Source organism: Pinus tabuliformis, chromosome 9, assembly GCF_031772625.1.
Source record: "Pinus tabuliformis cultivar Carrire ecotype Pingquan chromosome 9, CPIR1, whole genome shotgun sequence".
NCBI classification, from domain to species: Eukaryota; Viridiplantae; Streptophyta; class Pinopsida; order Pinales; family Pinaceae; genus Pinus; species Pinus tabuliformis.
This window is the reverse complement of record NC_142307.1, coordinates 1,849,187,396-1,849,200,239: the sequence shown is the minus strand read 5'-3', so window position 1 is coordinate 1,849,200,239 and position 12,844 is coordinate 1,849,187,396. Positions and strand designations below refer to the sequence as shown.

General features: G+C 36.7%; 1 long non-coding RNA gene across 2 annotated transcripts in view; it reads left to right on the top strand.

Moving 5' to 3' along the window:
• The first annotated feature begins 1,126 nt into the window (after positions 1-1,126).
• Positions 1,127-12,844, top strand: part of LOC149156228 (uncharacterized) — a 33,963-nt gene continuing 22,245 nt past the window's right edge. Inside the window, exons 1-3 of one of the 2 annotated variants that reach the window (XR_016263704.1) lie at positions 1,127-1,220; positions 1,455-1,526; positions 1,616-1,691. This is a non-coding gene — a long non-coding RNA (uncharacterized LOC149156228). The other variant, XR_016263705.1, reaches the window with a different exon arrangement.

Here is a 12,844-nt window from a genome sequence, read left to right as displayed (position 1 = left end):
TCCAGAGCACTAAGCGAAAGGAAGATCATCTCCACAGGTGAGGGTGCCTCATGGCTAGCTTCGACACTCTAGGTCTGGTACTTTTATAAACTCCACAGTTCTTAATTGTTTCCTGGTTGTTAATGGCAACAGGGTTGCAAGCATCATGGCTTCGTTTTTAATGTTATCTGATTCAAAATCATTCTTCTATGAATAAACTGGTTCAATTTTGGGTCATATTTCGTTTTTCCATGTGGAAACACTTTTCTCGGTATGAAAATTGAAAATATTATTCTGTTTTTGTATATGCGTATAAGCGCTCATGATATTTTCAATTTTTTCATAGAATGTTTGTGATTTTAGTTGTGTTTAATCTATTTAGCAGTCCTTGCTACAATTCTTTGCATTTTGGGTTCCTTCAGTTACGATTACCGTGTAGAGTCAAAGGTATTCGACCGACACTGTTAGCTTACCATTATTTTTGTTGATGTGTTTAGCATTTTCGTTATTTCTATGCTATTATGATTTATACATTTATGAAAATATCTTAAGGAAAATAAAAACAGACATTATCATTTCGTTATTTCTGTGGTGTTCTGATTTATACATTTATTAAAATATCATAAGCGAGGTTTTATGTTTCTCAAACCTCGAAAGGAAAAAATAATATATATATATATATTAATCTTTTTTTACATTTTTTTCATTATTAAAATATATTATTATTGTAATAAATTGTTATATTTTTGTACCAATATTATATTGACATAATTTGTGTGTTATTATGATTTAAATTATATTATAGGTTATGTGTTACATTAAATTAAATTAGACATTATGTGTGACATCGTAAAATCATTTCCCCAATTATCGCATAGTTTAATATGGGCATAGATTCATATTCGAAATTTAAATATATACATGCTTAGTGGTATGGTTTAATGTCCAAAGTGAGATAACATTAAATTTGCGAGGTTTACATGTACCCCAACTTTCTAGAATCTTCCCTCCATTCAGAGATAGTTGACATGTGGAGCCTCCTTGATCGCGGGATCAACGACTCTTCAATGGTGGATCCGGTTCTTGGGACCTGTAGATGATCGACAACTCAAGAAACTTAGGAACACATTAATGGTGCAGAGAATTTTGCCTTGGGTGAAAGGTAACTTCCTCTGCCTTCCGCGCCCTTCTATCTCTCATTCGAGTCCTACACCAAGCGCTCTGCCTCTCTATGCAACATGGTTAGCATTTCACGTACTCTTCCTTCTGCTACCATTTTATGAAGGTCTTTCCCATCATGTGACTTCGCCCATGAACTAGCTACTCACCAGGGTCCACTTTCTTGATGCCATACATCATGCTAAGTTGAATCTTTGCCAAATTTCTAAGGGTTTCATGATTTCTTTTAAATTTCTCTCTCACTCTTCAAAAATTCACTTATCTCGCCAGATCTCACATTCCATTTCAGCATGCAGGTACATGGCCCTTTTCCTGGTGCGAAAGAGACATCTCGTCGAGTTCCTTCAAACCTCTGTCACTCATCTTGGGTAAGAATTACTTATTTTTTTGTAGACTATGGAGTTTACTTCATTGTTCCCTCGATTTTGCAGGGTTAACCCTTACATTTCCATGTCAGGCTTTCCACATCACTGAGCGAAATTCAGAAGATTTCCACATGCGAGGACGCCTCCTGGATGGCTTCGACACTCCAGGTGTGATACTTATGTAAACTCCTGCTCGAAATAAATCCTTCTTGATTTTTGGCTGCTTGTTAATGGAAACAACAGGCCTGCAGGCACGATGGCTTGCTTTTTAATGTTCAGTAATTTTTTTTTTTTAAATAATTATGTAAGATCAACTGAGACTCCTAATTACATTTTACCTCCTAATTACATTTTTCATATGGTTCTTCTGTGAAGAAACCGTTTCTTTCATTCGAGCTAAGATTATTATTCTGTCAAAATATTATTTTGTTCATGCCCACAGAATGTTTGTCTTAAGAATATATGTATACTTTTCTTTAAAATGTTTACAATTCCTAGCTTGAATTCTTTGCATTCATCGTTCCTTATATGTTTTTTTATATATAATAATAAAAAGAACTTAATTCAGAATAGCTTGTGCACTAAATAGCTACTCGTATCTTATACAGTTAGTCATTATAGAATTTACAACACTTGTTATAATCACTATCGTTCAATTATTCAACTATTTCTGGATCTAAGCTCCTCATATATGTTTAATTAAAACTTTAGATAACAAGTACATGTCAATCCATAATTTGAATATAAAATGCCGTTTAATCTTCTTACTCATTTGAAGACAGACAACCATTGTAGTAGTCCTCTAGAACTGTAGTATTCCTCTCCAATGCCAAGCTTAGGAAGCAAAATGTTGTTCAGTCTTCTTACTTGTTTGAAGACAGACGACCATTGTAGTATTCCTCTGCAACTGTAGTATTCCTCTCCAATGCCAAGCTTAGGAAGCACACCCCACCCACGCAATTCACAATTATATTCCAACAACAAAGTCTAACAAAGAAGAACAAAACAACCCAAGCTTCCATAAAATATGAAATGTCACAAGGATGCAAGTGGTCTCAGCATCCACGATGATGGGAACCATTTTCTAATCCATCTCCACCCCACCCATTTTAGCCTCCACTTCTACAAACAATAACCAGACTACATAGTTACCGATCAAACAAGAGTGAACTGATACCCGTCTTTTGAGGTAGCAAAAAATCACCCGATTTTGAAAAGTGGTAATGCCAGAATATTAACTGGTAAAAATAAAAAAATTGAATAAAAAATTAATGAAATAGAACAAAAAAAAAAAGAAAGATTTTTGTTGAATTGAGGCTTCTGTGATCCATATTATTTATAAGTAGAACTTCCGCTTAAAGATTTTTGTTTTAAAAAAAAGATATAATTTAAAGAAAAACAAATTGATCCACACACCAAAAAAAAAAAAATCTAAAAACATTTTTTTAAGTTAAAAAAAGAAAAAAGAGAAAAGAAAAAACCTCATTACAAAAAAAACTTAAAATAATTAAAAAAAAATAAAAAAAATTAAATAATTTAAATAAACAAAATTAAAAATAAAAAATTAAATAAAATAAAAAATTTAAGAATAATTTTTTTTAAATTAAAATTATAAAAATAAAGAAATAACATATTTCTTTTAAATAAAAAAATAAAAAAAATTAAATTATAAAAATTAAACTATTAAAAAAAACATTAAAAAAAATCAAAACAATTGAATAATAATTAAAAAATAAAAACAATTGAAAAAAATCAATTTGACAAAAAAACAATTAAAAAATAAATAAATAAACATTTAAAAAAAACAATTAAAAAAATAAAAACAATTAAAAAAATACGAATTTAAAAAATAAAAATAATTTAAAAAAATAATAATTAAAAAAACGTAATTTAAAAAACAACTAAATTTAATTTTTTAAAAAACAATATTTAAAAAAACAATTAAAAGAACATCTTGTCTCTCGTCCTCCCTCACCTCCTTCCGGACCCATTACCTCCCTCACGCCCGTCCCCTCACCCTCTCCTCTCCCTCATCCACCCCTCCCTCTCCTCTCCCTCACCCACCCTCGGCTGACCCCCTTGCTCCTCTCCCCTCTCACCTCCCCTACTTCATCCCCCCTCCGCTCCCCTTAACCTCCTTACCTCTCAGCCTGTGGCCCCCTGGCCGCTGGTTGGGGGCCTAGGCGGGGAGGGGATGGGAGGAGGAGTGGGTTGAGGGAGAGGGGTGGAGTGAGGGCCGGGTGGAGCGGAGGGAAGGGGCCGAGGCTGGGGTGTGGGCTGGGTGGAAGAGGGAAGGGGGGCGAGGTAAGGGGTGAGGGGGAGCAGAGGGGGGTGAGGGAGCGAGGTGAGGTGGGGAAGGGGAGAGGAGGTGATGGAGGGGGCCGAGGGTGGAGTGGGGATCAGGTGAAGGAGGGGAGAGGGGAAGGGGGTAGAGTTCCAATTTTGTAATTGTTTTTTTGTTTTTTATATATAAATTGTTTTTTTAATGGTTTATTTTTTAAATTGTTTATTTATTTATTTATTTTTAATTATCTGACATCAAACTTTGGAAAGGAATAAAAAGATCTTAAGCTGTTAAAGACTCTCTTAGGAACAGCCCAGCGGAACCATGAAACTCAAACTTTTCTTATGGTTATAACCCCCACCCACATGCACCCATCAAAGCCCGTAGAGACCACGACACAAGCACTAGGGCACTAGGAACCAAACCTACACACATAGGCAGTAGGTCATGCACTTCGACTCCTCATCCTAACAATCCAAGCACAACATGTCCCACACAAGTTAATGGAATATAGCAAGGCCATTGGAACATATTATCATACAGATTTTCATAAAGGGGGGTGAGCCACAAGGAAAGGAAAAGTTGTATGATGGGTAATACTTCGCTAATCCTTGGCTTTGAAGGCGCTGGGAACACTTGAAGAACGCCTAACATAAGGCAGATTCGAATCTGAACTTGAGATACTCGATTTGACTTCCAAGATTGCTCGAGATTCTCATTTTCACTAGCCATTCTCAAGATTTTATAGATTTTATAAATAAGATAGTGGTTATGGTACGCTTTCATCCTAGAAGGACCTGCACTGCTTCGGGGGCATGCCCCTGACTCTGGTTGACCTTTGACTTACTGATAGTTTATGGGCATTTCCCCTCAAGATCTGGTTACTATAGCTCGGCGAGATTGGAACTATTACACTTTACCTTCCCCCTCATAGAGTCACCGACATTCTAATGCTCGCCGATGGAGCTGACCGACCCGAATAACGCATCCGTTAAGTCCCCATAGCGGGACTACTCGTTCTTGACCTATAGTTCTCCTATTTCACAATTAAGTGGGTTCGAATAACCAAAAAGTGAGGTTAATTCCACTGCCGTGCACTAAAATTGTGGGTTCCAATAATGAAAAAGTAAGCGGTCATTAAGTTTTACGATTTTTTTTTTAACTCTTACAATAGTAGATTTCTTTTACTCATTTACTTGTAACATAGTGAATTAATTAAGACCTTTTTTAACTCTTACCATAATAAATTATTTTTACTAATTTACTTGTAACATTGTGAATTAATTCGCAGAATGCTGAGTTAACTTAAAAGCTCAGTATATTTGGAATGCTTTTCCATAGGTATTGAGGTTAATTCAATTGCGGTGTAGTAAAGTTTGTTTATTCGACCTTCATCATGGAGTTCCTGGAAGCCAAATATAGTAAGATTTGTTTGAAATTTTTTTTTGGTTTTTCGTTGTTATAAAAAGCACACTAAAATTTAAGTTTAACTTGTTCTTTTTAACTTTAAATTACTTTTAACAATAGTAAATGAATAACACACTAACATTCTTTTTTTAACAACAACATATATTTAATTCAAATCATTATAACAACATAAATGGATGCAAAAATGGAATATCTACTTCAATGTCTGTCTTACAAATAACAAGGAGCTAAAGGATTTTGTTATGGAGAAGTTTGTAAAAGGGTATGGGGAAAAGAGTTGGGTAGCAAGAAGAAATATTACATTGAGGAATTCAACCCTCCTTGTGATCTACAACAAAAAGAATTCATTGGAGCTAGCATTTCGTGGAGGGCAAATGTTCTTATTACTTGATTAAGGACCAACTCACATCAACTTCTGTTGAAACAGGACAATGGAAAAGGCCTAAAGAAGCTTGGGAAGAACGAATGTGTACATTTTAGACGTTTGGGGCTATGGATCAGAAAAACATTTCATTTTGGAATGTGATGCATTCAAAGACATCATTTTGAATCGGAAAAAGATTTTGGAATGTGATACATTCAAAGACATCATTTCATTTTGGAATGTGATGCATTTAAAGACATCATTTTGAATCGGAAAAAGATTTTGGAATGTGATACATTCAAAGACATCATAGAAATTTATGAGAACATGTCAGCATCAATTTCTTGGCATTGTCTTTTTAGCGAGGGTATTGTTGGAAGGTTGGGCCAGCTCATCATCAATTTGAATCGGAAAAGGATGGAATTGCAAAAAGCGAAGAACGGGGAACTAATGGTTTCATAATTGCAAAAAGCGAAAAATAGGGAACTAATGATCTCATAGACTATTTTTAGTCTCGTGGACCTTAAAATATCATTTCATTTTAACTTTTTCTTATATTCATGAACTAACTTTGACAACTTGTTAATGCAAAACACTTCCACACTAAATCTTTGCACCTATTTTCCTTTTCCTTTGCTCTTCATCAAATATCGATTACCAATATAGAACAAAATTCAACCTACCCTCTTCCACGGAAAGTTCACATATACACATATGGGTGAAATATATAACATATAAATAGTACTTATAAATTAACATCCATTTTACCATATAAATTAAAATAATGATTGCATAACTATTTTTAAATTTAATTAATAAGTGGATAAAAAATTAATATTTACAATATAACAAGATTTTTAATCATGAATATTTACCATGGATATTATTAACTTCTAAATAGGTTTTTTTACAATACCATGGGCCAATACCCAGAAGAGAAAGATAGAGAGAGGGAGAGAGAGAGGGAGAGGAGGGAAGAAAATCATAATACCATGGGCTAATACCATGGTTTATCAATACCATGGGCCATCTATGATTTTGATTATTATGTTATGGATCTAGGCTTTTAATTATTCTGTTACAATACCATGGGCCAATACCATGGCTTATCAATACCACATGCCCAAAAACCATAACTTATTTCAAAATCAAAATATTTTACAAATAATTTATTTTAATTTAATTTTATAACATTTTTTAATTAAATCTAAAAGCAAAAAGGTTATAATTACTTTTGAGGTATATCTAAACCCTCCATTCGGAATACTAAAAATATTTTCATAGAGATTAAATCGATGATAGATGCATTTTAACCAATGATCCAAGCAAAGAGAGAAAACAAAGTGAATAACAATGATTGCATGATTCTTTTAAGTTTTTTATTATTGTATTTTCTTCGACATGATTGATCCAAAATATGGGTTTAATATTTTACAACCAATTATATATTTTTTAAATTTAGATAATTTCTTAAATACAATACAATGAGATCATATTTAAGAGAGAGAGCGAGATGGAGGGGGGATAGAGTGGGGGAGAGAGACATAGAGGTGGGAGAGATAGGGAGAGAGGAAGGAAGAGATAGAGGAAGAGAGAGGGAGGGAGACAGAGATGGATTTGGAGGGGGAAAGAGAGGGAGGGAAGAACAAAGACATTGAGAGATAGAGGTGGAGAGAGGGAGGGAGTTATAAGGGCAAGATGAAGATAGAATGAGGGAGAGAGGAGACAAGGGAAGGGAGAGAAAAGGAGAGGATAGATATAGGGAAAGAAGGGGAAGAGAGATATAGGGAAACATATATAAGGAGGGGGGAAAGAAGGGGAGAGCGAGAATGGGAGAGAAAGGGAGATAGTGACAGAGTTGGAGGGTGGAGAGAGAGAGTGTGTGTGATGGGGGAGAGACAGGGGGAGATGGAAGAGAAAGGGAGTGACAGGAAGAGAGAGGGGACTTGACAGAGAGGAGAAAGAGAGGGAGAGAGAGATATGGAGTTGGAAGGGGGAAAGAGAGGGAGGGAAGAATGAATACATTGAGAGACATAGGTGGAGAGAGAGAGGGAGTGATAAGGGAGAGATGAATATGGAATGAGGGAGAGAGGAGATGAGGGAAGGGAGAGAAAAGGAGAGGATAGATATAGGGAAAGAATGGGAAGAGAGAGAGAGGGAGACATAGATATGGTGGGGGGAGAGAGGAGGAGAGCGAGAAGGAGAGAGAGAGGGAGATAGTCACATATTTGGAAGGTAGTGTAGAAAATCCTGTAGATTCACAAGCTAATGCAATTTGTTAAAGCAAGAGACAAGAATCTATTTCTACTCTTTATAGCGAAAGCCCATAAACATTGAGCAAACAATAATTAATAGAGGAAGAAAATCAAAGGGACATAACACAATAGATATCTGGGTGAATCCACAGCTCAAAACCCCACTATCTATTTTGTATTAATTTGGAAAATCAAGATGAAATTACAATGCTTGTTCTCTCTAGAACAATCCCAGTACTCAGCAAATTCAATCTCCAACTCATAGGCAAGCTCAAGGCCAAAGCTTAGCATCTTCACAAGATCTCCAAGTCTCTATTCCAATGCGTAATTCGTATGGAGGATGGTTTATATTTAAAGGGAAATAAAGCCTCTAAAAACTGCACAATCCCTTAAGGATCAGTTCCTGAATGCATGCACTATCAATGCAACTCAGAAAAATCTAAAACAAATACTACACTGCCCCTGCACTCTAGTCTCAACTAGGCCTTTCTCATAATCGACATGCATGAGTTTCTAATGAGTAAATATTCAGTTAACTAGAGTAGCACTGGTGGAGTTCGTTAGTGTTACCAATGACTGTTAACTCACTATTACTTCCTCAATCAGTTTAATAATTAATTTAACTAAAATGACTCATGAAACGTATTCCTCTATTTTACAACTCACAATTAACTCACAATGGACTCCTACAAAGTAGGGAGAACATACACATGATGACAGAAATACTTCCAACTCAAATTTCCTAAGTTAAGTAAGTTTAATAAACTTAATTAACTATTTTTAAGTTGATATGAGAATAGAATTCGAATTTAATTCATAGTTTAATTCAAGGAAAAATTAAACTACAATTTCTTGTTGCCATTTCTCAACACTCCCTCTTAACAAGAAAGGGATTATCAACTACTCTGATCCTGTGTCTATGAAACTTGAATTTACATCTTGACAATGCCTTTTTCAAGATGTCAGCATCTTGCTCCTCCACGGGAATGTAATCTAACAACATGATCTATCTCAATAAACAATATTTTAGATGATGATACTGGATATCAATATGTTTGGACTGGTCATGAAAACTTGGATTTTCAGAGAGTTTGATACAACTTTGATTATCACAATAAATCACTGTCAGATCCATTTGCTAACAAAACAAACCAACTAGGATCTTCCTCATCCAAATAGCCTCACATGTTACCTGACTTGCTGCAATGTACTCTACCTTTGCCGAACTGAGTGCAACCGATCTCTGTTTCCTGTTGTACCAAGAAACTGTCGTTGACCCAATACTAAATATCCCTCCTGATGTGCTCTTCCTGTCGGATGGACTCCCTGCCCAATCTGCATCAGTGAAGCCTTGAATCTTCACTCCCTCTATTCGTCTCTACCATAACCCAAACTGAGTAGTGCCTCTGAGGTATCTCAATACATGATTTGTCGCTTTCCAATACAACTTGTAAGCATAACTATGACTTGACTAATTTGGTTAACTGCATATCACATATTTGGTCATGTGTTCAACAAGTACATGAGTGAATTCACAAGATGCCTGTAAATAGTAGCTTCCACTACTTCCCCTGAAGTATCATCCTCCTTCCTCTAGTTACCATCTAGAGGAGACTCCATGGGTTTACTACTTTCCATGCAAAATTTCCTTCATATCGCATTGGCATACTTGCCCTGAGATACAAACAAGTTACAACTCCCCATCTCCTTGCCATATCCGCATGCCAAGAAAGTAATACTTGAGCCCCATTTCCTTCATCTCAAACTCTCTTGCAAGGTCCTCCTTGCAATATTTGATGAGATTCTCATCACCTGTCAATATAAGATCATCTGCATAAAGTACAATGATTAACAACTTACCTTCCACCACTATTTGATATAGGTTCGCATCTGCTTCACTCTTCATGAAGCCCAACCCAGTGAAGTAGCTATCTATCCTGGTGTACCAAGCACGGGGTGCTTGCTTCAGCCCATACAATTATCTCTTTAGTTGGCACACATGCGACTCACGATCCAAGGTTTCAAAACCTTCAGGCTTCTCTATGTCCACCTCTTCCTCAATCCTACCATTGAGCAATGAAGTCTTCACATATATCTGATGGATATTCCAACCCATCTGTGCTAATAGTGCCAAAATAGATTTAATTAACGAGTACCTTGCAATAAGAGAAAAGGTCTCATCATAGTCAATCCTCTCTACTTGTGAAAAGCCACAGCCCACAAATCTAGCCTTATGCTTCTCCACACTACCATATGCAGCTTTATTTACCTTGTAAAACAACAGGAGCTCATAATTGACTTGTCCTCCGGTCTCGGGACCACATCCCAAAAACTATTTTGAACTATGGAGTCATACTCCACCGTCGCATCAACCTAAACCGATTGCTACACTGCATCCTAAAAGGAATATGACTTTGTCGTAACACATGCACCCATAAGTGCCATGTATCCAGTGTACCTCTCTGGTGACCTCCTTTTTCTGCGCTAAGAAAAGGGTGCTCCCACATTCTCCCGTGCATCATCGAACAATTGGTCAGCCTCTCTAGTGCAGTTTCTTCCTTCTTTGGAAGATTCTGCCTGAGTGGATGTCTCCACTCTCTGAACCTCTGCATGTGGCTACTCCACATCAATCTGAGGTCCCTCAACCTTAGGAGCTACAAGCTCCTCATCCGCATGTATCTCAAGCTCCTTCTCAAGGAATACTCGCATGGACTTCTCCTCATCAAGCCTAATTGTAGAAATTCCCATTGTAGATCAACAGATTATGCAATATACTAAAGCAAAATACAAGATCTACTTCTACAATATACTTTGCGGAAGCTTAATCGAACACGAGCAACATCAATAAGAACACATATAACTGATATGGAGAAATCAATTACACATAACACAGAAGATATAACCCGGGGAAAACCTCAGTCTAAAACCCCAACTCTGTATTATCATGCAAGTGGAAATATAACCATTATTACAAAAAGAATCAGCTCAAAAGCTATCTTGCTCTCTCTGCAATACCTCTGCTTCTCATATACAGTCAAAGGCCTCTATCTAACCTCTAGTCTGCCCTCCAAGCCGCCTATTTCTTTGCGCAATTCTGATTGGGGTCCAATGCATCCACTTGTGTGCATTGGCCTCTTCACACACTCACTAACCTCTGATCCAACTAAGCAGTCCTGAAGGAGATAAATTCTCATCATGGATGAGCTTCATTTATAGGAAAAATATTCATCTAACTGATAGTACACTGTCCCTTCTCTGATCTCAACTAGGTCTCTGTCTGAACTGATATGCATGAGTTATCCATGAGTGAATACTCAGTTGTCTAAAATAAAGTGATTACATGCATGCAAGCATTAACTAACTGAACTCTCATTAATTTAAATATTAAATTAATCTAACTAAACTTGACTCAGTTAACTAAGCCAACTAATTACAACTCATCCTTATCTCTTTAACTGATGGATAAATTCCTCAATTAATAGATAAACTGTTGCATGTCCTCACATAGACTTCAAGTTTGATTTTCCTTAACTAATTAACTCAAGATGAATTAATTAATTAATTTAAAAACTGCTGTTAATATCAAATTCGAATTTTACTTCCTATTTTTAGTCTAGGGACTGACTAAAATAGGAATCCATCCTGAACTGCTAAAAATAGAATGTTATTTTTAGCACTTCCATTTTTCATTCCCTGTTGCTCATTCCAGCATTGGTACCCAAACTGCTATTTTTAGTAGTGCTATTTTTAGCACTTATATTTTTAGCATTTCTTGTTGCCATTTTCAACACTCCCTCTCAACAAGAAAGGCTTCCTCTCAAACTCGATCCTGTACCTTCGGAATGTTCTACATGCAACACTTCTACCAAGTGTGGTTGCTCCAGCAACTCTCGGAACAAAAAAGAACTCCCAACTGATCTCTTTGTTAGGCTAGAAACGTACTCTGATGTTGAAGCTCTACCTGCTACTGAAAAGTTCTCCCTCTCTGACCTCTGTGCTATTGCAACATCTCCATGCATCTTGCACCATTTCACACCTCTCTGTGCCATCCTGCACTGGTGCAACACACTTGTGCCTCTCGCACTGTTGTAGCCTGCTAGCTCTGCGTTGTCTTGGGATTCCCACACTGTAGCTCTCTCTGTCACTCCATCCGCATCTGTCTCTACCAAATCAATCAGTCCTGCTACTCCTCATCGGGTCTCTTGTAGCAAAGTCGAATCAAAGAGGTTGGGTATCTCAAGGATCCTGTCCCTCCTCCTTAGGACGATCACTCCACATCGCCCCACCTCCTACCTAGAGGTATGGCTACATGTGATCCCCCAGCTCACCTGGCTCACAGTTTCCCCTTACTGGAGGTCTTTGTATGAGTAGATGTCTCTACTCGATCTCCACTCAGCTTCCCATGTTGTGGCTGCTCCATAACCTCCTGAAGCTGCTGCACCAATCATGGCTCCTCCACAATTGTCTGAGACTTCTTCTGGCACTGCATGTTGAGAGGTAGTATACTCTCCCTCTCAACCACCAAGTATCTAACCTTTGCCTTGCTCCTCAAGTTTTTGCATGCATCTTGTACCTCAAGTGCATACAAGTTTTTGGCTAGCACACCAATCTCTTTCTACTTTTATTTCCTGTCGTCACAGAATTTTCTAGAAAAAGAGCTAATTTTAAATTAGTGATATCTCCCTCATCCGAACTTCGATTCAGCGGATTTTTTTTTTGAATTTGGGTATTTTTCCACAGGGAATCCAGATATTCTATTTGTTTTTAGAAATTTTGTACATAAACTTTTAGATATTCTCTGCAAACTCTCGGCCCAAAACTCAAAACTTTGAAATCTCCTCTCAGTATATTGTTCTCTCCTTTGATCACCTTTGCATGTAGAACTTTTTCTACAAAACCTCATTCTGATACCATGTAGAAATTTCCATTGTAGATCAATAGATTATGCAATATACTAAAGCAAAATATAAGATCTACTTCTACAAAAAAA